The 24,801-nt window shown below is 47.9% G+C and overlaps 1 long non-coding RNA gene across 1 annotated transcript in view; it reads left to right on the top strand.

Annotated features, from left to right (window-relative positions):
- Positions 1 to 24,049, top strand: part of LOC132811718 (uncharacterized) — a 38,858-nt gene extending 14,809 nt beyond the window's left edge. Inside the window, exons 2-4 of the long non-coding RNA XR_009643369.1 lie at positions 9,678 to 9,814; positions 13,559 to 13,660; positions 23,930 to 24,049. This is a non-coding gene — a long non-coding RNA (uncharacterized LOC132811718). The remainder of the gene's footprint in view (positions 1 to 9,677; positions 9,815 to 13,558; positions 13,661 to 23,929) is intronic.
- The last annotated feature ends 752 nt before the right edge of the window (positions 24,050 to 24,801 follow it).

The following is a 24,801-nucleotide window of genomic DNA, read 5'->3' as shown; positions in this document are numbered from 1 at the left end:
TGTCCCCCCGCTGTGTGTGTCACCCCACTCGCTGTGTGTGTCCCCCTCACTGTGTGTCCCCCCTCGCTGAGTGTGTCCCCCTCACTCGCTGTGTGTGTCCCCCCTCGCTGTGTGTGTCACCCCACTCGCTGTGTGTGTTTGTGCATGTTCCCCCCTCGCTGTGTGTGTGTGTGTGTGTGTGCCCCCTTCCCTCGCTGTGTGTGTCCCCCCCTCGCTGTGTGTGTTTGTGCGTGTTCCCCCCTCGCTGTGTGTGCGTGTGTCCCCCTCCCTCGCTGTGTGTGTGCGTGTCCCCCTCCCTCGCTGTGTGTGCGTGTCCCCTCCCACGCTGTTCGTGACACCCCCTCGCTGTGTGCGTGAGTATCCCCCTCCATCGCTGTGTGTGTGTGCGTGTGTGTGTCCCCATCCCTCGCAGTGTGTGTGCGGGTGTGTGCCCCCTTCCTTGTTGTGTGTGTGCGCGTGTCCCTCCCTCACTGTTTGTGTGCGTGTGTCCACCTCCCTCACTGTGTGCCTGTCCCCCTCCCTCGCTGTGTGTGTCCCCCTCCCTCGCTGTGTGTGTCCCCTCCCTTGCTGTTTGCGTGCCCCCTCGCTGTGTGTGTCCCCCCCGCTGTGTGTGTTTGTGCGTGTGCCTCCCTCGCTGTGTGTGTGTGTGTGTATCCCCTTTGCTGTGTGTGTGTGTGTATGTGTCCCCCCTCGCTGTGTGTGTCCCTCCCTGCTGTGTGTGTGCGCGTGTGTGTGCATGTCCTCCCCTCACTGTGTGAGTGTGTCCTTCCCTCGCTGTGTGTGTGTGTGTGTGTGTGTGTGTCTGCGCGGATGCATGTTCCCCCCTTCGCTGTGTGTGTCCGTGTCCCTTCCTCGCTCTGTGTGTGTGTGTGTGTGTGTGTGTCTGTCCCCCTTCGCTGCCTGTCTGTGCGTGTCCTTCCCTCGCTGTGTGTGTGTTTGTCCCTCCCTCGCTGTGTGTGTGCGTGTGTATGCACCCTTCCCTCGCTGTGTGTGTGTCCCCCTCCCTCGTTGTGTGTGTGTGTCCCCCTCCCTCGCTGTGTGCGCACCCTCTCCCTCACTGTGTGTGTCCCCCTCCCTCGCTGTTTTTTTGTGCGTCCCCCTCCCTCGTTGTGTGTGTCGGTGTCCCCCTCGCTGTGTGTGTCCCCCCCTCGCTGTGTGTGTCCCCCCCTCGCTGTGTGTGTCCCCCCACTCGCTGTGTGTCCCCCCTCGCTGAGTGTGTCCCCCCTCACTCGCTGTGTGTGTCCCCCTCCCTCGCTGTGTGTGTGTCCCCTTTCTTGCTGTGTGTGTGCGTGTCCCTCCCTCGCTGTATGCGTGTCCTTCCCTCGCTGTGTGTGAGCGTGTGTCCCCTCCCTCGATGTGCGTGACCCCCACCTCGCTGTGTGTGTGAGTATCCCCCTCCCTCGTTGTGTGCGTGTCCCCCCTCGCTGTGTGCGTGTCCCCCCTAGCTGCGTGTGTGTCCCCCCTCCCACGCTGTGTGTGTGCACGTGTACCTCCCTCGCTGTGTGTGCGTCCCACCCCCTCGATGATGGTCCCCCCCTCGCTGTGTGTATCCCCCTCACTTGTTTTGTGTGTGTGTGTGTGTGTGTGCGTGTGTCCCCTCCCTCGCTGTGTGTGTGCGTGTGTCCCCTCCCTCGCTGTGTGTGTGCGTGTGACCCTCCCTCGCTGTGTGTGCGCGTGTCCCCCTCCTTCCCTGTGTGTGCGGGTCCCCTTCCCTCGCTGTGTGTGCGTGTCCCCCTCCCTTGCTGTGTGTGCGCATGTCCCCTCCCACGCTGTTCGTGACCCCCCATCGCTGTGTGCGTGAGTATCCCCCTCCATCGCTGTGTGTGTGTGCGTGTCCCTCCCTCACTGTGTGTGTGTGTGTCCCCATCCCTCACTGTGTGTGTGCGGGTGTGTGTCCCCTCCCATGTTGTGTGTGTGCGCATGTCCCTCCCTCGCTGAGTGTGTGTGTGTCCCTCACTCGCTGTGTGTGTGTCCCTCTCCCTCGCTGTGTGTGTGTGTGTGTGAGAGAGTGACCCCTCCCTCGCTGTGTGGGCATGTCCGTGTCCCTCCCTCGCCATGCGTGCGTGTGTGTGTGTGTCCCTCCCTCGCTGTGTGTGTGTCCCTCCCCGTCAGTGTGTGTGTCCCACCCGCTCGCTGTGTGTGTGTGTGTGTGTGTGTGTACCTTCCTCACTGTGAGTGTGTCCCCCCATCCCTCGCTGTGTGCGTGACCCCCCTCGCTGTGTGCGTGACCCCCCTCGCTGTGAGTGTGTCCCCCCTTCGCTGTGAGTGTGTCCCCCCTCGCTGTATGCGTGTCCCCCCCAGCTGTGTGTGTGTGTGTCTCCCCTCGCTGTGTGCGTGTGTCCATACCTCGCTGTGTATGTGTGTGTGTGTGTGTCTGCCCTCGTTGTGTGCGTATCCCCCCCTCGCTGTGTGTGTGTGTCCATCCCTCGCTGTGTATGTGTGTGTGTGTATGTGTGTGTGTGTCCCCCTCCCTCGCCGTGTGCGCATCCCCTCCCTCGCTGTGTATGTCCCCCTCCCTTGCTGGTTGCGCGCCCCCTCGCTGTCTGTGCGTGTCCTTCCCTCGCTGTCTGTGTGTTTGTCCCTCCCTCGCTGTGTGTGTGTGTGTGTGTGCCCCCTTCCCTCGCTGTGTGTGTCCCCCCCTCGCTGTGTGTGTTTGTGCGTGTTCCCCCCTCGCTGTGTGTGCGTGTGTGTGCATGTCCTCCCCTCTGTGTGTGTGTGTCCTTCCCTCGCTGTGTCTGTGTGTGTGTGTGTGCGGATGCATGATCCCCCCTTCGCTGTGTGTGTCCGTGTCCCTTCCTCCCTCTGTGTGTGTGTGTGTGTGTGTGTGTGTGTGTCTGTCCCCCTTCGCTGCGTGTCTGTGCGTGTCCTTCCCTCGCTGTGTGTGTGCGTGTCCCTAAAACATGTTGTGTGTGCGTGTCCCTTCCCCGTGTTGTGTGTGTCCCTCCCTCGCTGTGTGTGCGTGTCCCTCACGTGCATGTGTGTGTGTGTCCCTTCGCTGCATATCTGTGCGTGTCCCCCTCCCTCGCTGTGTATGTGTTTGTCTCTCCCTCGGTGTGTGCCCGTGTCCCTCCCACGCTGTATGTGCATGTCCCTCCCTCCTGTATGTGTGCGTGTTCCTCCCTCGCTGTATGTGCATGTCCCTCCCTCCTGTATGTGTGCGTGTCCCTCCCTCGCTGTATGTGCTTGTCCCTCCCTCGCTGTGTGCGTGTCCCGCACTCGTGTGTGTGTGTGTGTGTGTGTCTGCATGTCCACCCCTCACTATGTGTGAGTGTCCTTCCCTCGCTTTGTCTATGTGTGTGTGCGCGGATGCATGTTCCCCCCCTCGCTGTGTGTGTCCGTGTACCTCCCTCGCTGTATGTGTGTGTGTGTCCCTCCCTCGCTGTGTGCCTGCGGGTATCTCCCTCCCTGTGTGTGTTTGCGTGTCGCTCCCTTGCTGTGTGTGTCCAATATTTGCACCATCAGTGAACTGGCCATCATAAATTGACTGTGGTATTCAGGAATGTGTGGTTTAAGTTCACCATGAGAAATGCAGTGTTTAATGGACAGATAGAGGGGTGGGTCTGGGTAGGATGCTCTTCAGAGATTTGGAATGGACTGGTTGGGCCGAATGGCCTGATTCCCCACTATGGCGATTCTATTCAGGTTATTGTCCAGCCCTGTCAACCATCCCTGTCTCTTACACCTTGCCTTATCCCCAATATTCTCCTTAACAATGTAATCTCCTCCAGTCGTTAAAACACTCCTTGCCTATGTAAGCTTCTCCAGTCCTTGCAAAGATCGATATGTCTGTCACCTCTTCCTGCTTTTAGAACCCTCCCTATAACTATTACCAATTGGTACAGCACTCCCAATCATTGCTCCCTATTGAAACTCCCAAAAACACATTTGTATCTCTGAAAACTCATCTGGACTGTCGCAATTTCCCTTTGACAGTTACGTGCTGAGACCTGCTCTATATCAGTGAAGTTATTAAGTCTTGGCAACACTCACTGTTATAACCTCCCTCCAGCTTTACGCCACCGAGGATCTGGAGAAGCTCTTTTCAAACCGACAGCCATCTCTGTGTCTGTAATCTCCGCCAATCCCCAGAATTCATTCCCTCTGAGCTCCTCTGTAAGTCCATTAAACACTCCCTCACACTGTCTGTATCATTGTAACCTTCTCCAAAAACACAACCTTCTCTATCTGTGTAAATCCCTACACCAGTCCATATCCCTCTAAGCTCCATCTAACAATACAACCCTCCATGTTTGTGTATTCACCTTCAGTCCCTACTCACTTCCCTATCTGTGTAACCTTCGCCAGGCTTTTTTGCTTCAGTCTCTTCAACTGTTCCTGTCAGTGTAATATCTTCCAGACCCGAAAACTCCCCTGTCTTTAACTTACTCAGACCACACGACCCTCACTATCTATAACCTACTCCTGTCTGAGAAACCTACCTCTGCAAATTGCTCCAACTCTTCGACTCTCCATAAGCTCCTGCAGCTCTTGCATCCCTCCCTATCTACCAAATCTCTTCCATTCCCTAAACACCAACAGTCTGTGGAGACCCGACCACCATCCCTACCAGTGTCATCCTCTCAGGTCTCTGCAGTATTCCTGATCTGTTGAACTCACTCCATGCCTGTGCCTCTCCCAATCCAGTCCCTACAAAACCCACTATCTATTTAACACCGTCCTGTCACTATCACCCCCATGTCAATGTAGGCTCCTTCTGTGTCTCCACCATCTACCCATCTCCATAACCGTGTCCAGCTCTTACATCACTATCTGTTTAAATATCACCTTCCTCTTGTTTGTGCTATGCTCCCTTATCTGTGAAACTGTTTCTGACCAAAATTGTTTTCCCGGTCTCTGAAAAGAAATCCAGATTCCACAGCCTCTGTAACCCCCAGAACCTAAGCCTTCCTATGTCTATAAACATCTTCAGTCACGACTACCCTGCATATCTCTGTTTGTTCCTCCAGTCGATACAAACCCCTTTATCTCTGTAATCTGCTCAGCTCCCTAAAACAGTCCCTGTCTGTGTAGTCCAGCCCTGTCCTATAATCATCCTTATCCCTGTAAACTTCTCTATCCCTCCCAACATTCCCAACTCCATGAACACCTGTCAGCCCTACAGCTCTCCACATTTCTGTAACCTCCTGTGGGCCTATGGTCCTCCCTCCCTGTGAAACCACCTCCAGTCCCCATATCCCTCCCAATCGGGTACTTTGCTCCAGATCAGACCATTGCTGTCTCTGTAAACACCTCCACTCCTGACAACTCTTCCCATTTGTGTAACCTCGGTCCGACCCCATACTCTCCAGCTTCCTGCACCCACTTCCTGCATTGCAACCAAAACCACATGTTTCTGTAATACCCACCAGTGCTTACACCCTCCCCAACTCAGTAACCACTTGCAGCCCGAACAAAATACCTAAACTGTGAAACCTCTACAATCCTCCCTCCCTCCTCAACTACCTTCATCACCATGTAACCTCACAATTACTGTATCCTCCTTTTGGCACTCCTAATGTCTGCAAAATTATCCTGTCCTGATATCCCTCCCTACCTCTGTAACCCCCACCACCCTCCAGTGCCCTTCTGGGGAACATGGCAGGGGAGGGAAGATTTGTAGAGTCCGGGCTATGTTACGGAGGTAGAATTCTGGGAATTACAGATTTACTCTAATGTCTGTGGTGTGCAGATTATTGACGAGGACTCTAAAGACAGGATTTATGACTACTTGGAAAACCATAGTTAAATTAGAGACAGTCAGTATGGGTTTGTGTGGGGCAGGTCATGCCTCACAAACCTTATTGAATTCTTTGAGGATATGCAGAATATGTTCATGGCTCATTCAGAAAAGGAGGAAAATTGGGATACAGGGGAAATCTGTCTGTCTGGATACAGGATTGGATGACCCAGAGAAGACAGAGTATGGCAGCAGATGGACAGTATTGTGCCTGGAGCTCAGTGACCAGAGGTGTTCTGTAACAATCTGCTCTGGGACTCTGCTCTTTGTGATTTTTATAAATGACTTGGATGTGGATGTTGGAGAGTGGGTTAGTAAGTTTGCCAATAACATGAAGGTTAGTGGAGTGGTGGGAATGTGGAGGGCTGTTGTAGGTTGCAATGGGACATTGACAGGACACAGAGCTGGGCTGGAAGTGGCAGATGGAGTTAAATCTGGAAAAGTATGAAGTGATTCATTCTGGAAGGTTGAATTTGAATACAGAATACAGAATACAGGGTGAAAGAATACTTGGCAGTGTGGAAGAACAGAGAGATCATGGGGTCCGTGTTCATAAATGCCTCAAAATCGCCACGCACGTTGGTAGGGTTGTTAACAAGGCATACGTTGTGTTGACATTCCTTAGCATCCTGGTGAGAGCACACTTGGAATATTGTGTTCAGTTCTGGTCCCCTGTTTACAGGAAGGCTGTGCAAGTTTTAGAGACCGTACACAGGAGATTTACCAGGATGCTGCCTGGAATGGAGGGAATTTCTTATGAAGAAAAATTGAGGGAGCTAAGACATTTTTCATTGGAGTGAAGAAGGGGGCGGGGCGACTTTGTGGAGGTGAATAAGATGATAAGAGGCCCAGAGAGAGTGAATAGTCAGAGACTTTTTCTCTGGTGGAATAAATGGCTATTACAGGGCGACATAATTTTAAGGTGATTGGAGGATGGATAAGAGGATAGAGAATGGTAGGTGGTTGGATGGACTGCCAATGGTGATAGTAAAATTAGACACATATGGGACATTTAATAGACTCTTGGACAGACACATGGATAATAGTAAAATGAAGGGAATGTAGCTGACTTTGATCTTACAGTTGGATAAAATATTGGCATGAAATCATGGCCGAAGGGTCTTGGGCTGAACTGATCTGTGTTCTATGTTCTGTCTGATAAACTGGGTGATAAGATCAGATCAGTGTAAAAGGATATGGCATTCAGGAGGAGCTAGTGAACTGAATACAAAATTTGCTTGATGGTAGTTGACAGAGGGTGATGGGAGACATGTTGTTTTTCTGACTGGAGACATGTGACCAGCGGGGAAGTGGGTCCCCTGTTGTTTGTCATTTGGATAAATGGTTTGGATGGGAATATTGGTTTCCTTGTAAGTAATTGTTTTGGGTGACACTGAAATTGGTGATAAAGTGGACAGTGAAGAAGGTTATCTGTGATACAACAGGATGAACAGTACTGCTGGGAGAGTGGGCTGAAGAATAGCAGATGGAGTTTAATTAGATAGATATGAAGTGTTCCATTTTGGTGAAACAAACCAGGGTGGGACTTGTACAGTTAATGTTCGGGCCCTGGGTAGTGTTGTCAGTCAGTGACCCAGGGATGCAGGTACACAGTTCTTTGAATGTGGTGTCACAGGGAGGCAGGCTGGTGAAGCAGGCGTTTGGGATGTCTACCTTCATTGCGCAGAGCATTAAGAGTAAGAGTTGGGACGTCATGTTGTATCTGTACAAGACATTAATCAGGCCACTATAAAAGCATCGTTGATCAGTGGGAATAACACATCTGATTCACTGACCTCCTTTAGGGAAGGACATCAAATATTCTAACCTGGTCTGGCTAACATTGGACTCCAGACCCACAGCAATATGGCTGACTCTGAGCTGCCCTCTGGGTAATTAGCAGTGGGGTCAAAGAACGTTGTTCCAGGCAGTGACACTCACATTCCATGAATGAATAAATAAAAATATCTATGTCCCTCCCTATCTCTGCAAACCCCTCCAGCTGCAGCAATTCAGACTGGCTTTGTAACACCCTGACCACTCTCTGTAACACTCTCACCATCTCCAGCACCTTCACCTCTCCCTGTTCGTATCGTGTCAATGTTCCCCTTCCCACAGCCCTCCTCCTGCGAGCAGACCCTTTGCAATCCATTAACATTTACTCCTAAAACACTCTCTCACTTCAGGATTTGAAGTACTTTTTGGTGATCTTCTCAGCCTCATAATCTAGTATGATCCATTTTGTCCTGAGTGAGGGATCAGTGGGAATTTCTTGCTGAGGTTTTTACTGTTTCAATTGAATGTCCTTTTGTTGAGTGTTTTGCATTGTCCCTTCAAATGTTTTCCACTATTCATTTACAGGCACATATTTCAGTCTGTTTAGCTTGTTTACCTTGGTCAGTTCTCCTCTCAAACTCATGTCATTGGCTATTTTTGTTTCTAGTTGTAGCTTGTCCTTTTCGTGATTCACTTTAAAACTTTATATTTCTTTAAACTGCACTTTATCACAATTTCCTGAAGGATCTCTGCAGGTGACATTACTCATTCACTAAGTTTCATTACATGGTCGCTCTGCGATAGTTATGTCCCTTAACAGTTGCACAATGTGTTTTTCAAAGAAACACTGAAAAGAAAATAACCGTACTCCTCTTCCAATGTCAATGTTGTCAGTGTGATTGTCCCAGATTATACAAATATTGAAGATTTCCAAAATGATCACAATGCCTTTGTTAAAAAATTCCAATGATTTCCTGTTTAATGCAGTGATGAGCAACGAAATACTGTTTGGTGGCTAAAACTGTTCTGCTGCTTGTGTCCTCTGCAAGTAGTAGCCAGAATTTACATTCAGACTGACTCTACTTCATGATCTGATGCCAAATGCTTTCTCTGTAATGCCTTTGTTATCCATTATTGTTAACGTTGCCCATTTTGCCTGAGTTTTCACGAGATTACGAACCACTGAATATTTTTGTTCACCCTTTATCCATGTCTCCCTGGTGTCTAAATCTCTTCTATCTCTGTGTCACTAATCCATCGACCTTATTGCAGTAACGTTGTCCATTAAAAAAAACATGATATACTGTCTTCCACAATTTTCTGTCACAAATCTATTTGCTGATGTACAATTTTAGTAAAACTCTGTCCCATCCTGTTCCTTTCTGCTTGTCTTCAGCCACATTCCCATACTGCTCCCATACTTCAACTTTTCCCTTTGTATTTGGAAAGCTCCTTTCACCTGCATCCTCTCTGTCAGTTTAATGCCCTGTCCATAAACCTACCGATATGACTGGCTAGGACACAGGTCCCAGCACAGTTCCAGGGGGACCATCCTAATAGTTTTTTTTATAAATCAGCTGTGGGATGTGGGTTTCTCTGGCTGACCAGCCTTTCTTGCCCAACCCTAGAAGCCCTTGAACTGAGTAACTTGCTCGGCCATTTCAGAGGGTCAGTGAGAGGCAAACACTTTGCTGTGGGTATGTCGTGCAGACCACGTCAGGATGGGCAGATGTCCTTCTCGAAAGGACAAGGGATTGGGTTTGTTATACATCAGTAATGGTTTCATACTTAATTGTGGATTGTTAATAATTAATTTTCAAATTATTGATTTCAAATGTCTCCTTTTCAGATGGTGGGATTCAATCCTGCCTCCCCTGAACATTAGCTGAGGTTTTGGATACATTCTCTCACAGTAATACCACTAGGCCATCACTTCACCTTCTCACTGGGTGCTCATTCCTAAGCACTGATACAAGGGCATCATGAAGCTAAACCCATTCTTCCAACATGGCTGTGTGATCCTGGCATCTTCCAGCAATCTGGGACTATTACTTCATATCGCTCCATTTTCCAGATCTCTGTGGGACTTCGTGCCATTCTCCATGTGTAACCCTCACTGCATCTGTTTAATTTCCCATTCTGTCCATTTCTCTGTCTCCTGTAGATACTCAGGAAAGTCCTGCCTCAATAGCCTTCCCAGCTGCTGGGTGGATCGTCCATCACCACATTGCACGCAGTTGGTCTGCCAGAGAGAGACAAAGGGCAGGGAGATCTGGAGCCTTCAATAAATCCTGTAGCGAGGTAATGTCACCCACAGTGCACAGAGCAAAGAACAATGAGAGGACTCCAAACATCTGTTAACACAACATGACATAGACACAGTGTTGGAGGGGAGCACAGTACACACACACACACACCACTCCCAGGCTCAATCACCGCCCCAACATAAGTTCTGATATATTAAAACTCACTACTCTGCAACAGTGTATCTATGGCATGTCTTGTGGTCCAGTGTCTTCAATAATTTTTAATTCCTGTAGCAGATCCTATCTCTGTAACCTCCTCTCTTCCCAATAGCCCCTCCACATATTTGAAATGCATTTGAAAAGCCCTTCATCGGGAACAGAGGCAGGGTGCCTGCAGAGTGGGGAGATAAATGAGAGGGTGTTACAATAGGTGAATGGGGTGCAGAAGAAGGTGATAGGTCAGAGTGGAGGATGGGGGAAGGTAGCAATGAGTACAGTGGGTGAATGGGGTTGGGGATGGGGGTGATAGGTCAGAGATGAGGATGGAGTGGATAGGTGGGAAGGGAAATAAGCCATTAGGACAGGTCATGAGGGCGGTGCTGAGCTGGAAGGCTGGAGGTGGGGTGAGATGGGGAAGGGGAAATCAGGAAACCTGTGAAGTCCATATTGATGCCCTGGGGTTGAAGTGTTCCGTGGCGGAAGGTGAAGCGTTCTTCCTCCAGGCGTTGGGTGGTGAGGGAGCGGCGGTGAAGGAGGCACAGGACCTGCATGTCCTCGGAGAGTGGGAGGGGGAGTTGAAATGTTGAGCCACAGGGTGGTGGGGTTGATTGGAATGGGTGTACCAGAGATGTTCCCTAAAGCGCTCTGCTAGGAGGTGTCCAGTCTCCCCAATGTAGAGGAGACTGCATCGGGAGCAGCGGATACAATAAATGATATTGGTGGATGTGCAGGTAAAACTTTGATGGATGTGGAAGGCTCCTTTTGGGGCCTTGGAAAGAGGTGAGAGAGGAAGTGTGGGCACAGGTTTTACAGTTCCTGCGGTGGCAGGAGAAGGTACCAGGAAGGAAGGGTGGGTTTTGGGGGGCGTGAAACTAACCACGTAGTCAATGAGGGAATGGTCTTTGCATAAAGTGGAGAGGGTTGGGGAGGGAAATATATCACTGGTGGTGGGGTCCGTTTGGAGGTGGTGGAAATGGCGGCGGAGGATTTGGTTTATGTGAAGGTAGGTAGGGTGAAAGGTGAGCACCAGGGGCATTCTGTCCTTGTTACGGTTGGAGGGATGGGGTTTGAAGGCGGAGGTGCGGGATGTGGACGAGATGCATTGGAGGGCATCTTTTACCATGTGGGAAGGGAAATTCCGATCTGTAAAGAAGGAGGCTATCTGGTGTGTTCTGTGGTGGAACTGGCCCACATGGGAGCAGGTACGGCGGAGATGGAGGAATTGGGAATAGGGGTTGGGAATTTTGCAGGCGGTGGGGTGGGAAGATATGTAATCTAGGCATCTGTGGGAGTCGGTAGGTTTGTAAAAAATGTCGGTGTCAAGTCAGTTGTCATAAGGGGATGGAGAGTGCCAGGAAGGGGAGGGAGGTATCAGAGATGGTCCAGGTAAATTTAAGGTCAGGGTGGAATGTATTGGTGAAGTTGATGAATTGCTCAACCTCCTCGCGGGAGCACGAGGTGGCGCCAATGCAGTCATCAAAGTTGCGGAGGAAGACGTGGGAAATGGTGCCATTGTAACTCCAGGAGACGGACTGTTCTACGTAGCCAACAAAGAGACAGGCATAGCTGGGGCCCATGCGGGTGCCCATGGTTACCCCTTTGGTCTGGAGGAAGTGGGAGGATTTGAAGGAAACATTGTTAAGGGTGAGGACCAGTTCAGCCAAACGAATGAGAGTATCGGTGGAAGGGTACGGTTGTGGACTTCGGGAGATGAAGAAACGGAGGGCTTTGGAGGTCCTGGTCATGGTGGATGGAGATGTAGAGGGATTGGATATCCACTGTGAAGATGAGGCGTTGGGGGCCAGGGAAACGGAAGTCTTGGAGGAGTGGAGGGTGTGGGTGGTGTCGCGAACGAATATGGACAGTTCCTGGACTGGAGGATAGGACAATGTCGAGGTAGGTAGACATGAGTTCGGTCGGGTAGGAGCATGCTGAGACAATGGGTCGGCCAGGGTGGTCAGGCTTGTGGATCGTGGGAAGGAGGTCGAACCGGGCAGTGGGGGATCCCGGACAATCAGGTTGGAAGCTGTGGGTGGGAGATCTCCTCCTGAGGTGATGAGGTTCTGTATGCTCTGGGAGATGACGGTTTGGTAATGGGAGGTGGGTCATGGTAAAGGGGGTGGTCGGAGGAGGTGTCTTTGAGTTGGCATCATGGCTTCAGTGGTGTAGAGGTCAGTGCGCCAGACTCCCACTGCACCCCCTTTATCTGCTGGTTTGATGGTTAGGTCGGGATTGGAGCGGAGGGAGTGGAGGGCTGCACGTTGTGAGGGTGAGAGGTTGGAGTGGATGAGGGGGTAGATAGGTTGAGGCGGTTAATGTCTCGGTGAAAGTTGGAAATGAAGAGATCGAAGGCAGGTAATAAGCCAGCTTGGGGTGTCCAGGTGGATGGAGTGTGTTGGAGGCCGGAAAAGGGGTTCTCAGAAAATAGGCGGGAGTTTTCATTATCAAAATAAGCTCTGAGGCGGAGGCGGTGGGAGAAGTGTTCGATGTCACGGCGTATATTAAATTAATTGATGTTTGGACGGAGGGGAATAAAGGTGAGGCCTTTGCTGAGGACTGATCATTCGTCATCAGTGAGGGGGAGGTCGGGGGGGATGGTGAAAACTTGGCAGGACTGGGAGCTGGGACCAGGCGTAGGTGTGGAGCTGGGGGAGGGGACGGAGCCTGTAACTGGAGTGGTTGTTGTGTTAGGGGGGATGGGGATGGAGTCATGAGCAGGGGTGTTGCTCCTTTCAGGGTTCTCGGGGCAGGGATGGTGACAGTGGGACCTGGGGGTGGTGTCAGCAGAATGCAGGTGAGTGGTGTTGGTGGGGACAGAAGTGTTGGCAAACACGGCAGTGGGGGGGGCGCGGAAGTCATTGAGTGTGTGACATCAGCGATGATGTGAGGGGCGGAAGTAATGTCACTTATGGTGTATGAGGAATGCTGAGGGGCGGAAATGGCATTTACTTTATTTTAACCAATAATTTCCTGTCACAAATCTGTTTGATAATGTCGTATTTTAATTAAACTCCGTCCTTTACTGTTTCTTTCTTTTGGTCTTCATCCACATCTCCATGGTGTTCCAATATTTCAACCTTTCTCTTTGGTCTTGGGAATTTCCATTCACCTCAGACCTGTCCCCCTCCTCATCTGTGTCCGTTTATAGCACACTGCATAATCCTGGTACCAGAGGAGCCTATCCCAATAAAATAGCTCTGTCCTCCCTGAGTACTGGGAGCAGTGCTCACTGGTCAGAACCACTTCTAATGATACCATTGTGTGATCCTGACACCTTCCAGCACTCTGCTGATATCACTCACTCAGCCTCTCTCCATGTGATATCCCTCACTGTGTGGGTCTAATTGCTGCCTCGGTCAGCGCCTCTCACTCTTGCAGCTACTCCAGATCCTGAGCCAACAGCATTCTCCCCTCCAGAGGGAAGCAACTGCACAGTCCATAGATGCAGACTGGGATTTTCCAGATCTCTGTGGGACTCAGTGACATTCTCCATGGGTAACCTTCATTGCATTAGTCTAATTTCCCATTCTGTCTACTTCTCTGTCTCCTGTCGGTATTCCTGATGTCCCTGACTCAACAGAATTCCCAATTCCTGTCTCGTCCATCACCACATTGAAGACGGTTGGTCAGCCAGAGAGAGATGGAGAGTGAGATCTGGATCCTTCAGTGAATCCTGCAGCCGGTAAGATCACTCACAGTAAACAGTACAGGGAGGGGTTCATGGGCATTAATTCAGTCCCTGAGGGCATGATGTAGGAACAATGCTGGGCAAGGAACATGAGAAAAATCTCAGGCTTCATTATCACCACCTTCTCTGTAAATTCATCTGTTCCACAGAACCCTCCCTATGTCTGTCATTTTCTCCACTGTCTGTTTCATTGATACCACTTCCCCTATCTCTATCAGCCCCTACAATCCTGCTTATCCCTGTAAGCTCCTCATATCAGTAAAACTCTCCAAGTTTCTGCCTTTGCCTTTAATCCTTGGTTCTGTCACATCTCTCCTTAACTGAAGAAAAACAACTCCTCAGTTCCTTAAGCCATCCCTGTCAGTGTAGTCCTTTCCAGACCTGAAAAACCTCCCTGTCTTTGTGACTTTTTTGAACTCCTACTGCTTTCATGATCTCAGTAACCTTCCCCGTCATGACAACAAAAAAGCTCTGTGCCTTAGTAACCTCCTCCAGCTGTTAGACTCCTCCTTATCTCTGGGCACAAAGCAGAGTGACCCTGCTTCTCTCATAAATTAGTTTCTGCATTTCTAATGATGACTATGAGCTCTTCCTGTCTCTGAAACGCACTCAGTCTCTGTAAACTCTGCTGGTCCCAATTGATGTAATTTCCTTCAGTAACTACAAACCTTTATACCTTTAATCTCCTCCAGACGCAACCATACAGTTTATTTCTATAACCTCCATGAGTGATACAGTCATAGACACGTACGGCATGGAAACAGACCCTTCGGTCCAACCCGTCCATGCCGACCAGTTATCCCAACCCAGTCTAGTCGCACCTGCCAGCACCCGGCCCATATCCCTCCAAACCCTTCTAATCATATACCCATCCAAATGCCTCTTAAATGTTGCAATTGTACCAGCCTCCACCACATCCTCTGGCAGCTCGTTCCATATCTCTGTGTGAAAAAGCTGCCCCTTAGGTCTCTTTTATATCTTTGCCCTCTTACACTAAACCTATGCTTTCGAGTTCTTGTCTCCCTGACCCCAGGGAAAAGACTTTGTCTATTTATCCTATCCTATCCATGCCCTCATAATTTTGTAACCCTCTGTAAGGTCACCCCTCAGCCTCCGATGCTCCAGGGAAAACCACCCCAGCCTGTTCAGCCTCTCCCTGTAGCTCAAATCCTCCAACCCTGGCAACATCCTTATAAATCTTTTCTGAACCCTTTCAAATTTCACAACAATTCTTCCGATAGGAAGGAGACTGGAATTGCATAAAATATGCCAACAGTGCCCTAACCAATGTCCTGTACAGCCGCAATATGACCTTCCATCTCCTGTACTGAATACTCTGACCAATAAAGAAAAGCATACCAAATGCCACCTACACTATCCTATTTACCTGCGACTCTACTTTCAAGGAGCTATGAACCTGCACTCCAAGGTCTCTTTGGTCAGCAACACTCCGTAGGACCTTACCATTACGTGAATAAGTCCTGCTCAAACTTGGTTTCCCAAAATGCAGCACATGCATTTATCTGAATTGAACTCCATCTGCCAGTTAGCCCATTGTCCCGTCTGGTCCAGATCCTGTTGTAACCCTCTTCGCTGAACACTAGACTTCCAATTTTGGTGTCATTTGCAAACTTACTAACTGTACCTCTTATGCTCGCATCCAAATCATTTATGTAAATGACAAAAGTAGAGGACCCAGCACCAACCCTTGTGGCACTCCACTGGTCACAGGCCTCCAGTCCTAAAAACAACCCCCACCACCACTCTCTGTCTTCTACCTTCGAGCCAGTTCTGTATCCAAATGGCTAGTTTTCCCTGTATTCCAGGAGATCTAACCTTGCTAATCAGTCTCCCATAGGGAACCTTGTTGAATGCCTCACTGAAGTCTACATAGATCACATCTATCACTCTGCCCTCCTCAATATTCTTTGTTACTTCTTCAAAAAACTCAATCAAGTTTATGAGACATGATTTCCCATACTGAAAATGTGTTGCTGGTTAAAGCGCAGCAGGTCAGGCAGCATCCAAGGAACAGGAAATTTGACGTTTCGGGCACAAGCCCTTCATCAGGAATTCCGGATTCTAGATGATTTCCCACGCACAAAGCCAAGCCAGTCCTTGCCTTTGCAAATACATGTGCATCTTGTCCCTCAGGATTCCCTCCAACAACTTGCCCAACACTGAGTTCAGGCTCACTGGTCTATAGTTCCCTGGCTTGTCCTTACCACCCTTGTTAAACAGTGGCACCACGTTTGCCAACCTCCAGTCTTCCGGCACCTCACCTGTGATTATCGAGGATACAGATATTTCAGCAAGAGGCCCAGCAATCACTTCTCTAGCTTCTCACAGATTTCTCGGGTACACCTGATCAGGTCCTGGGGATTTAATCACCTTTAACCGTTTGTAGACATCCAGCACTTCCTCCTCTGTAATCTGGACATTTTGAAAGATGTCACCATCGATTTCCGTATAGTCTATATCTTCCATATCCTTTTCTACAGTAAATACTGATGCAAAATATTCATTTAATATCTCTGCCATTTTCTTTGGCTCCACACAAGGGTAGCCTTGCTGATCTTTGTGGGGCCCTATCCTCTCCCTAGTTACCCTTTTTTCCTTAATATATTTGTTAAAACCCTTTGCATTCTCCTTAATTCTATTTGTCAGATCTATCTCATGTACGCATTTTGCCCTCCTGATTTCCCTCTTAAGTATACTCCTACTGCCTTTATACTCTTCTAAGGATTCCCTCGAACTTTCCTGTCTATGCCTGACATGTGCTTCCTTCTTTTTCTGAACCAAACGCTCAATTGTTCAGTCATCCAGAATTCCCTATACCTACCAGCCTTCCCTTTCACCCTGACAGGAATATACTTTCTCTGGATTCTTGTTATCTCATTTCTGAAGGCTTCCCATTTTCCAGCCGTCCTTTTAGCTGTGAACATCTGCCTCCAATCAGCTTTCAAACGTTCTTGCCTAATACCGTCAAAATTGGCCTTTCTCCAATTTAGAACATCAACTTTTAGATCTGGTCTATCCTTTTCCATCACTATTTTAAAACAAATAGAATTATGTCGCTGGCCCCAAAGTGTTCCCCCACTGACACCTCAGTCACCTGCCCTGCCTTATTTCCTACGAGTAGGTCAGGTTTTGCACCTACTCTAGTAGGTACATCCACATACTGAATCAGAAAATTGTCTTGTACACACTTAAGAAATTCATCTCCATCTAAACCTTTAACACTATGGCAGTCACTGTCAATGTTTGGAAAGTTAAAATCCCCTACCATAACTACCCTATTATTCTTACAGATAGCTGAGATCTCCTTACAAGTTTGTTTCTCAATTTCCCTCTGACTATTGGGGGGTCTATAATACAATCCTAATAAGGTGATCATCCCTTTCTTATTTCTCCGTTCCACCCAAATAACCTCCCTGGATGTATTTCTGGGAATATCCTCCCTCAGCAGGGCTGTAATGCTATCCCTTATCAAAAATGCCACTCCCCCTCCTCTCTTGCCTCCCTTTCTATCCTTCCTGTAGCATTTGTATCCTGAAACATTAAGCTGCCAGTCCTACCCATCCCTGAGGTATGTTTCTGTAATTGCTATGATATCCCAGTCCCACGTTCCTAACCATGTCCTGAGTTCATCTGCCTTCCCTGTTAGGCTCGTTGCATTGAAATAAATGCAGTTTAATTTATTCGCTCTACCTAGTCCCTGCCAGTCCTGACTGTTTGACTCACTTCTGTTCTCAGCCGTACCTGTCTCAGATCCAGCTCCCTAAATCCTCCCTGTGATTGTTACCACGTCCCATCCCTGCATTCCTCCAAATCCCTGTAAAGTCCTCCAATTCCTAAAACCCGCCCTGTATCTGTCACCTGTCCCAACTTCCACAACCCTCCCTATCTCTGTAAGATACCACCCCCGTCCCAGTTACTACAGCCCGCTGTATCACTAAATGCCATCGTCACTATAATATCAGAGTACGTGTGAAAGCAGGAACACTGTACTGGGTTAGATTATCAGCCCTGATCATATTGAATGGTGGGACCGACTCTGTGTTCAAATGGTCGATACATGCTCTTCTTTCCTGTGCTTCTCTATAAACTTACTATCTATATCACCTCCTTCAGTACCCACAGCCCTCCCTATCTCCATACACTCCTTCAGTCCCCACGACTCTTCCTATCCATGTAACCTGAATCCTTCCCCACAAACCTCCCTAACTCCATAAACTCCAAAAGGCCCTACGACCCTCCCAATCTCCATAATCTCATCCATTTCTGACGACCCTCCCATTCAGAGTAACCTCCTTCAATTCCCATGATCCTCCTGATCTGTGCAACTTCCTTCTGGCCCAACAGCCATGCAGATCTCTTTGTCCCCTTTCAGGCCCCACAGCACTCCCTATCTCCATGATGTTCTTCAGTCACCACTGCACACACTATCTCCATAACCTCATACAGTCCCCACATCACTCCCTATTTTCATAATGTCCTTCAGTCCCCATGACCTTCCTTATTTCCAAAACATCTATTACCTGGTGAACCTGTAAGCTCCCTTTTTCAGTTTGTTAAACACGAACCCCCATAACCCTTTTTGCTGCCAGTCTGAAACCAAACAGTGTTAGCCTGACAGTAGGTCGGGAGCTAAAATATGTTTGAAAGGATATGTCAGTGAACAATAACTGGACCCCCAGAAACACTTATAATAAAAAGAGAATGTGGCTTTAAGCCTGTAGGATTGTATTTTTATTGGCGTGAGTATAAATGGCAGAGTAGATACGGGTGTAGGGGTCGTTGTACCGAGGATACGGTTTATTTGAATTTTCAGAAACCTTTACACAAGGCTAAAGAGTAACTTGGTAGAAAATAGGGCACCTTACCTTGAGGTGGTTGAGGTATTAGACAAAATAGTGATGTCAGTATTTAGTGTGGAGAAAGACATGGAATCTCGGGAACTTGAGGAAATGAATAGTGATGTCTTGGAAAGAATCCTCAACAGAGAAGAGAAAGTGCTGGAATCTTAAAGCAAATAAAGGTAGATCAATCCTCAATAGCTCATTCAGTCTATCCTTGAATATTCATGGGAAGCTAGGGAAGAGATTGTGGTGTCCCTAACAGAGATATTTATATTATCAATAGACACAATGAGTTACCGGAAGAGTGGAGGGTGCCTAATGCTATTCCATCACTTTAGGTCTGCAGGGAAAAACCAGAGAATAACAGCCCAGTGAGCCAGTGCTAGCTAAGTTGTTGGAGGAGATTCGGAGAGAAAGGAGCGACATATATTTGCAAAGGCAAGGGCTGATTAGAGATACTCAGCATGGCGTTGTGAGTGGGAAACCGTATTTCACAAACTGGATTGACTCTTCGAGGAGGTGGCCAAGAGATAGATGAAGGCAGAGCAGTCAGCGTTGTCTACGTGGACTTCAGCAAAGCATTTGACAAGGTTCCAAGGGATGTAGCACATCTCGTCAAGATGAAGAATGAAGCTAAACCGAAGGTTGAGGAACGAAGGATCAGAAGCAGGGCTCTAGAGAGTTACATGGGCCAGCACGGTGGCTTAGTCGTTAGCACTGCTGCCTCATAGCACCAGGGACGCGATTACAATTCCAGCCCCGGGCGACTGTCTGTGTGGAGTTTGCACATTCTCCCCATGTCTGTGTGGGTGTCCAACAGGTGCTCCGGTTTCCACCCACAGCCCAAAGATGTGCAGGTTAGGTGAATCAGCCATGCGTTATTCAAGAAAGGGAATAGAGATAATCCTGGGAACTACAGACCTGTCAGTCTTCTGTCTGTGATGTGCAGATTATTGGAGACTCTGAGATACAGGATTTATGATTCCTTGGAAAACCATAGTTTGATTAGAGCAAGTCAGCATTTGTAAGGGACAGGTCATGATCACAAATCTTATTGCATCCTTTGAGAATGTGACAAAACACATGTATGGCTCATTGAGAAAGAACAATGCATGGGATATATGGAAACCTGTCTGTCTGGATACAGAATTCCTGGCCCATAGAAGACAGAGGGTGATGCATTCAGCCTGGAGCTCGGTGACCAGTGGTTTTCTGCACGGAGAGGTTACAGGACGTCTGCTTTTGGTAATTTTATGAATGACTTGGATGTGTGAGTGGAAGATTGGGTTAGTAAGTTTCTCAATGACATGAAGGTTGGTGGAGTGGTGAATAGTGTGGATGTCTATTGGAGATTGCAATGGGACATTGACAGGATGTAGAGCTGGGCTGAGAAGTGGCAGATGAAGTCAAATCTGGAAAAGTGTGAAGTGGTGTATTTTGGAAGGTGAGACTTGAATGCAGAATACAGGGATAAAGGCAGAATACTGGATAGTGTGGAGGAACAGATCAATCTTGGGTTTCATGACCAGAGATCCATCAAATTTGCCACCAAGCTGAGAGTGTTGTTAAGAAAGAATATGTTGTATCGGCTTTCATTAGCTGGGGGATTGAGTTTTAAAGCCATGCGGTTATGCTGCAGCTCTATACAGCCTTGTTTAGATCCCAATTAGAATATTGTGTTCAGTTTTGATCCCTTCATTACAGGAAGGATGTGGAAGTTTTAGAGAGGGTAAAGAGGAGATTTACCAGGACGCTGCCTGTACTGGAGGGCATGTCTTATGAAGAAAGGTTGAGGGAGCTAAGGCTTTTCTCATAGGAATGAAGAAGAGTGTGCTGTGATTTGATAGAAGTAAACAAGATGGTGTGAGGCAAAGATAGAATGAACAGTGAGAGACCTCTTTATCCCACGACATACATGGTACCAGGGGGCATAATTATAAGGTGATTGGAGGATGTGTAAGGGGAGATTTCAGATGTAGGTCCTTTACACACAGAGTGGTGGGTGGGTAGAATGAGATATTTTAACAGACTCTTGGATAGGCACATGGATGGTAGTAAAATGAAGGGTATGTAGGTTAGTTTGATCTTACCGTCGGGTCAAAGATGGGCATGGCTTCATGGCCGAAGGGTCCTGTGCTGTACTGTTCTGTGTTGTATGTTCTGTTTGGTAAACTGTGTAATAAGCTCAGATCAGTGTAAAAAGGTATAGCATTCAGGAGGAGCTAGTCAATTGGATACAATATTGGGCTTGATGGTAGGAGACAGAGGGTGATGGGAGACATGTTGTTTTTCTGACTGGAGACATGTGACCAGTGCTGTAGTGGGTCCCCTGTTATTTGTCATTTGGATAAATGGTTTGGATGGGAATATTGGTTTTGTGGTAAGTAAGTTTTTTGAGTGACACTGAAATTGTTGGTAAAGTGGACAGTGAAGAAAGTTGTCTATGATACAACAAGATTAACAGTACTGCTGGGATAGTGGGCTGAAGAATAGCAGATGGAGTGTTCCAATGTTGTGAAACAAACCAGGGCGGGACCTGTACAGTTAATGTTCGGGCCCTGGGGAGCGGTGTCAGTCAGAGACCCAGGGATGCAGGTACACAGTTCTTTGTAAGTGGTGTCACAGGTAGACAGGCTGGTGAAGCAGGCGTTTGGGGTGGTTACCTTCTTTGGGCACAGCACTGAGAGTAGGAGTTGGGAGTTGGGATGTCATGTTGTGGCTGTACATAAAAGCATTGTTGACCAGTAGGAAGTACTCATCTGTTTCACTTACATCCTTTAGAGAAGAACATCTGACATTCTAACCTGGTCTGGCCTGCACGGGACACCAGATCCACAGCAATATGGCTGACTCTGTGCTATACTCTGGGTAATTAGCAGTGGGGCAAAGAACGTTAGTCCAATCAGTGACATCCACATCCCATGAATGAATAAATAAAAATACCTATGTCCCTCCCTACCGCTGCAAACCTCTCCAGCTGCAGCAATCTGTACTGGCTTTGTAACACCGTTCAGGCCCTGACCACTCTCTGTAACACTCGCACCACCTCCAGCATCTTCAGCTCTCCCGGTTCCTGTTGTGACATAAAACCTTGACAATTATTCCCTCTTCCATCAGATCTCCTCCTGCGAGCAGATCCTTTGCAATCCCTTTAAAACTTACTCCTAAAATATTCTCTCACTTCAGGACAAAGTACATTTTGGTGATCCTCTAAGCCCGATTATCTAATATGATCCTTTTTACTTGAGTGAGGGACCGATGGGGATTTCTTGCTGAGGATTTGTCTGTTTCAATGGAATGTCCTTTTGTTGAGTGTTTTACACTGCTCCTTCAAATGTTTTCCACTGCTCATTTACAGGCACATATTTCAGTCTGTTTAGCCTGTTTACCTTGGTCAGTTCTCCTCTCCAACTCATGTTATTGGTTATTTTTGTTTCTACTTGTAGCTTGTCCTTTCTGTGAATCATTTTAAAACTTTATCTTTCTTTAAACTGCACTTTATCACAATTTCGCAGAGGATCTCTCCCGGTGACATTACTCATTCACGAAGTTTGATCACGGTCGCTCTGAGATAGTTTTGTCCCTCGCCAGTTGCACAATTTGTTTTTCAAAGAAACAGTGAAAACTAATTCTCTGAACTCCTCTTCCAATATCACTGTTGTCAGTGTGACTGTCCCAGATTATGGGAATATTGATGTTTCCCAAAATTGTCGCAATATGTTTGTTAAAATAATTCCAAAGAGTTCCTGTTTAATGCAGTGATGAGCCATGAAATGCTGTTCGGTGGCTAAACCTGTTCTGCTGCTTGTAGCTTGGCAGGTAGTAGCCAGAATTTACATTCATACTGACTCTACTTCATGATCTGATGCCAAATGCTTTCTCTGTAATGCCTTTCTTACCCATTATTGTTCGTGTTGCCCACTTTGCCTGAGTTTCCGCAAGGTTGTGATCCATTGAATATTTATGTCCACCTTTTGTTCACCCTGTAACCACATTTCTCTGGTTTCTAAGCCTCTTTTATCTCAGTGTCACAAATCCATCCACCTTATTGATAAGACTTCGTCCATTTAAAAAAAAACCCATAATTTACTCTTTCCCACAATTTCTTATAACAAACCTATTCACTGATGTACAGTTTTAGTTCAACTCTGTCCCATCCTGTTCCTTTCCGATTGTCTTCAGTCACATCCCCATGCTGTTCTGATGCTTCACCTTTTTTCTTTGGACTTGGAAATCTCCTTTCACCCGAACCCTGTCCCTGCATCCTCTATGTCACTTTAAAGCCCTGTTCATAAATCAACTGACATGTTTGGCCAGGACACTGGTCCCAGCACAGTTCCAGTGGGACCATCCTCATGGATTTTTTTTATAAATCAGGTAGGGGATGTGGGTGTCTCTGGCTGACCAGCCTTTGTAGCCCAGCCCTATCTGCCCATGAGCTGAGTAGCTTGCTTGGCCATTTCAGAGGGCAATTGAGAGGCAAACACTTTCCTGTAGGCATGTCATGCAGACTACATGAGGATGATCAGACCTCGTTGTCGAAAGGACAAGTGGGCGGCACGCTGGCTCAGTGCTGAGAACTCCTGCCTCACAGCACCAGGGTCCCAGGTTCGATACCAGCGACTGTGTAGAGTTTGCACATTCTCCCCGTGTCTGCGTGAATTGCCTTCAGATTCTCCGGTTTCCTCCAACAGTCCAAAGCCGTGCAGGTCAGGCGAATTGGCCATGCTAAATTGTCTATAATGTTAGGTGTATTAGGTGGAGGGAGATGGGTCTGAGTGGGCTACTCTTTCGAGGGATGGCGTGGACTTGTTGGGTCGAAAGGCCTGTTTCCACACTGGAGGGAATCTAATCTAAGAGATTGTGATTTTTGTACATCAGCAATGGTTTCATATTTGTTTATGGATTGTTAATTGCTATTTTTAAAATTATTGATTTTAAATTCCACCATATCTTATGATTGGATTCAAACCTGCCTCCCCTGAGCACTAACTGAGGTTTTGGACAAATGCCCTAACAATAATGTTACTGGGTCATCACTTCACCTGCTCACTGGTTGTTCATCCCTGAGCACTGATACATGAAGCTAAACCCATTCTTCCAACATGATTGTGTGATCCTGAAGCCTTCCAGCACTCCGGTGATCTCTCTTAGTCTCTCCCCATGTGGTATCCCTCACATTGTGGGTCTAATTGCTGCCTCTGTCAGTGTCTCTCACTCTTGCAGCTACTCCAGATCCTGAGCTAACAGAATTCTCCACTCCAGAAAGATGCAACAGCACAGGCCAGGGATGGAGCTTGGGATTTTCCAGATATCTGTGGGGTTCATTTCCATTCTCCTTGTGTAACCCTCACTGCATCAGTCTAATTTCCCATTCTGTCTATTTCTCTGTCTCCTGTAGGTACTCAGGAAGTTCCTGACTCAATAGACTTCCCAACTGCTGTGTGTCTCATCCATCACCTTATTGTAGATGGTTGGTCAGCCAGAGAGACAAAGGGCAGAGAGATCTGGAACCTTCAATAAATCCTGCAGTGAGGTAAGATCACTCACAGTGCACAGAGCAGGGAGCACAGTGCAAATATTGGCTAACGATACATGATATAGATACAGTGCTGCGTGGGGAGCACAGTATAGACACACACCATGCTCAGTCACCACATCTACTTTAACTGAAATTGCACTGAGACAGCATCGGAAGTTCATAGTTATCAATCCAGGCCTGTGCTGTCTCAGTGAGCGTCAGGACAACAGAGGGGAGAGTAGGCCTCCGACGAGATGTTGTGAATGCTGCCTGGGATCTTTCTGTTCTGTGGTCTCCCTCTAACACTGTACTAAGACTCACTACTCTGCAAAACTGTATCTGTGGCATGGCTTGTGCACCAGTGTCTTCAGTCAGTTTTAACTCCTACAATAGTCCCTGGCCCTGTAACCTGCTCCATTCCCGATAGTCCCTCCACATATTTGAAATGTACTGCATTCCAGAATACCATCCCTATCACTGTAACTTGCTTCAGTGTCTACAACATGCCTTATTTTGGTACACTAATCCTCTTTAACTGGATACAGAGTGATATAGCACGGAAACAGAACCTGTGGTCCAACTCCACAATGCTGCCCATGTTTCCTAAACTGAATGAGTCTCAATTGCCTGCATTTGGCCCTTAGCTCTTCCAACCTTATCCTCTCCATGTTCCTGCCCAAATGTCTGTTCCATGCTGTAATTGTTCTTGTTTCTCGAATGTGCCTGAGGCAGTCTGTTCCGTCTATGCACCA

The sequence above is a fragment of the Hemiscyllium ocellatum genome, unplaced genomic scaffold, assembly GCF_020745735.1.
Source record: "Hemiscyllium ocellatum isolate sHemOce1 unplaced genomic scaffold, sHemOce1.pat.X.cur. scaffold_2347_pat_ctg1, whole genome shotgun sequence".
NCBI classification, from domain to species: Eukaryota; Metazoa; Chordata; class Chondrichthyes; order Orectolobiformes; family Hemiscylliidae; genus Hemiscyllium; species Hemiscyllium ocellatum.
The sequence above is the reverse complement of the archived record's forward strand: the minus strand, read 5'-3'. Positions and strand labels throughout refer to the sequence as shown.